This window comes from Cyanistes caeruleus, chromosome Z (assembly GCF_971803275.1).
Source record: "Cyanistes caeruleus chromosome Z, bCyaCae1.hap1.1, whole genome shotgun sequence".
NCBI lineage: Eukaryota > Metazoa > Chordata > Aves > Passeriformes > Paridae > Cyanistes > Cyanistes caeruleus.
This window is the reverse complement of record NC_141732.1, coordinates 14,931,320-14,935,331: the sequence shown is the minus strand read 5'-3', so window position 1 is coordinate 14,935,331 and position 4,012 is coordinate 14,931,320. Positions and strand designations below refer to the sequence as shown.

Below are 4,012 nucleotides of genomic sequence, written 5' to 3'. Positions count from 1 at the left end.
GTTTGAGGGGGTGGATCCAAGGGTCAGGGTCCAATAGGAACAGGGTAAAGTGGTGCATGGGCAGGGTCAGGGAGAACCAATGGGATTACAGGGGTGGAGGATTGCAGGAAACTGGGGCCAACGGGGGAACAGGGAAAGGAGAACTTTCTAGGGGAAGGACATAGAAGGTAAAAAAGGGGAGGGACAGCCTGCAGGCCAACTGGGTATGACTGGGGTACAATGAACTGGTGATACAAAGAACTATCAGAAAAGATTTTTTCCTTGTGTTCTTATATGGGGGAAAATCTTCCCTCTATGCTTTGACTTCATACATTAGAGGCCTTCTTCCACACCATTACTGCCCTTGGCTCTGGAGCCTCCACACTCAGAGGGTATTTCACTGAAGGCTGCTTCAGGTGATGGTGCAGAAAAGGACAAAACAATATCATTTTGGTCTGGAACCACCATTTGATGATCAGAACTTGCTGAAGCTAGAAGGTTAAAAATAGGGAGAAACTCTGCACTGGACACCCAGTGCACATTCAGTCACCTCAGTGAGGGGAACATGAGTAACTCAGTTCTTAGGGAGAGGGAATAGGAAATTAAAGGGAGAATGAAATTACAGATTAAAAGTGAGACTATTGGCATAAGAGAATTCATTTGACCAGCCTAACTGCCCTGTTAGGCTGTGAGGTGTTCAGGGCAGCAAGAGAAGCAGTTAGGGCAAAATCTAACTTTTGTGAAGGTGGATGTTTGCTTAAAGTGAATGTGTATACAAAAAAAATATATGTGAATATGTCTGTTTAAAATTGAAGGCATGTATTATAAATTGCATACTTTTAAATACGAAACATGAGTCAATGGCTCAATTACAACATGTCCATAATGCGTTGCCCATGTGTTTCACAGGGTCTAGTGAGGAGGAGAAACAGATAGACACACACATTACCCTTAGCATACACAAGCCCTCAGTGAATAAATTGGTGTCTTTGTTAAATGGCTTCACACTGTGGGGAGGAGAGTGAAAAAACACACATTTGGAAGTGTGTGAGCAGTAGGAGGGAAGTATGTGCCTCCAAAAAGGTAAAAGTTTGTCTCTCCAGTACATGCTAGACTAGGATACAAGAGATCTGGCTTTGCTTCGTGGCTGTGATCTAAACATTACTATGTCAGTGTCACCATACAGGGGTACCTAAGTTCTGTACCTTTAACAGAACGGGATTTCCACACATCCTACATCCACCTTGCATGTTGTTGTATGTTTGAAGCACAGTAACAAACACACAAAGTCCTTTTGAGCTGGGTTAGATCGGAGCTCCTGTGTGCTAAAAAGGCCTCAGGGGTCCTTTGCTGGAAGCTAAGTTTGGCTCATCTGTCTTCAACCTCCCAGGACTATTCTGTGATACCTCCACCTCAAGGGATTCCACAGAGGCCTTGTATGTTAGCTTACTCAGAGACTAGTCCCTTGATTTCAGTTTTCTCTGTCAGTTCCTATTTCAGTAACCATCCTTTTTTCTTCCTTTCTAGGCTTGCAAAACCTGTGCAGGTTTGGCAGCAATGGCCCCAGTGGTATCCTGCAGTCCAGAGAGAGGGACGCATTGAAGTGAGGGATTGAGGCCATGAGCAGTGCAGGAGTGCCCTCCTTCTGCAGCAGTTATGTTAAACCGAGCATGGCAGCTCTGTGGGAAGTGGTGCCATTGGTCCAGCCCTTTCATCCATCTCCTCACCCTGACTCTGGTGACTTTTGCTGTGGTGGCACCTTTGATATGCCACCGGCTCCTCCACTCTTACTTCTACCTGCGGCGCTGGCACCTGAACCCCATGGGCCAGGAGTTCCTGGAGCAGAACCAGCAGGAGGGCCAGGATGCCCTCCATTATTTTGAGAAGATGCAGATGCCAAATGCCTCTGAGGTGTCTGGCAGTGAAGCCTTCCAGCCCTTGCTGCTGATCACCATTATCACCGTGCAGAGGCGGAATGATTTCCACTATGTCTTGCAAGTGGCCTCCCACTTCCACCGCCTCCTCCAGAAATGTGGGGTGCGTTGCCAGAGCCACCGCATGCTCCTCTGTAATGTGGAGTCAGACCCCAGCATCCATCAGGATGTCAGGCTGCTGAGCAGCCTCTTTCCTATGGTCAGTCCTGACAGAACTGGAGAGAATCCTGACCCCAGCCTCAACCAGTTTGAGAAGGAGAAGCAGGGCTACCTCTTCTGCCTTGAATAGTCACTCTTGGTGTACAACCCAGAGTACATCCTCCTCATGGAAGGTGATGCTGTGCCAGAGAAGGAGATATTTTCTGTCTTGCAGCACCTCTCCTCGGCCTGATTCTCCAAGCCCTACCTCAGAGACGCTCTCTACTTCAAGCCGTACCATCCTGAGAGGCTCCAGCACTACTTCAACCCTGAGCCCATGAGGATTCTGGAGTGGCTGGGCCTGGGCATGTTTCTGGGGCCGGTGCTGACCTTTGCATACTGCTGGGCCGCAGGGCGAGCGGGCCCCAGCTGGTGCCTGGTGGTGTTCTTCGGCCTGTACAGCATGGCCCTGTCAGAGCTGGTGGGGCGGCACTATGGGCTGGAGCTGCGCCGTCTGCACCCCGCACTCTGCAACGTGGTGCCAGCCAGTGAGTGCTGCACGCCCGCCATGCTCTTCCCTGCTGCCTCTGCCCGCCGGGCCTCAGAATACCTGCAGGGGCTGCGCTGCCGCCAGGGCTTCGCCAAGGACACTGCCCTCTACTCGCTGCTGCGGGGCAAGGGCGAGAACGCCTTTGTGGTGGAGCCCAACCTGGTGCGGCACGTGGGGATGTACTCCAGCCTCCGACTGAACAGCAACCCAAAACTGCTGTGAGCTGCTCCTGCCTTGCCACACAAAAAACACCCAGGACACTTGCCATGGGCTGAGGAACAGTGTGCAGACTTGCATTCTGTGCTGCTTGCACTGGGCATCTTGTGTCTCTATGTGGACAGAGAATAACTCTTTCTAAAATGACAAGTTTTCTTAAAAAAATCAGCCTATGTACATTCAGACCCTGTTTAGTATGAACTTTGAACTAATCACCATGCACCACCTGGGAGAGGAGTGGAGGATTCCAGCCCAATCTTCTTAGCCATTTCCAAAAAAAATCTCTCACATCAACATGCACAGCTTTCCTGCCTACTCTCCTGAACAGTGGTTACAGTGCCTTAGGGCAGCAGAAATGTTGGGCAAAGTGAATGTTTCAAATTCAAGCTAATGAGGAGGGGAAGGCCTCATTTCCTTGTCCTTACTAAGGTCTAATCTATGACCTGTCTCTTCCAAAACTGTGGTTTTGAGCAGACCCTTCAAAAGCAGAAGTGGTTTGCAGGGAAAGTTACTGCAAACAGTTCCTCCACAAATTCTGCCTAGATTCTTCAAATTTATGAAGTCCTTTTGGTTGCTGTCTCACTGTCTAGACCTCACCATTCCCACTTCTTTTGCTTCCACCAGAGGCTCTTAAAAACAAAACCTCTGCTGCTTGTTAAAGGTCACCTCTGAGAGCAGGGATAGGCAAACAGAATCACAGCCACTGGTGTCACACAGATGGGTCAGAAATACACATTTTCATGACACACATTGTACACAATGATTGCTATATTGGTGGGGATCATCACTCATTGTACTGGCTCCATTAAAAAAGGTCTTATCAGCCACTGAGTGAATTTACACATTCAACATGAATTTACCTTGACTTTCCCTCAGCACAGAGACAAAGGAAGATTAGGTCAGGTGCTCTTGTTGTGTAGAACCCTTGTTCATTCTGGGCCTGTAATTCACAGCTCAGCTGGAGTGGTTCATTCACTTCTCCTGGCAGAAAGCAAAATACCTGTGAGAAACAAAGGCGGCTGGCTGTTCACAAGAACAAGCAACAATAGCACAGCACATCAAAGGGCCACTCTGACAGTGATTGTGTGTCCTGGTTGTTAGGTATCTGGGATAGGTACTTTGTACCAGGGCTGTGGGCACAGTTAAATATAAAACCTTGCAGATGACAAGAGACCTCATACTGAATGAAAACAGG

At 48.8% G+C, this 4,012-nt stretch overlaps 1 pseudogene; it reads left to right on the top strand.

The window, feature by feature from the left end:
- Positions 1–1,501: 1,501 nt before the first annotated feature.
- Positions 1,502–3,078, top strand: LOC147648146 (GPI-N-acetylgalactosamine transferase PGAP4-like; annotated as a pseudogene).
- The last annotated feature ends 934 nt before the right edge of the window (positions 3,079–4,012 follow it).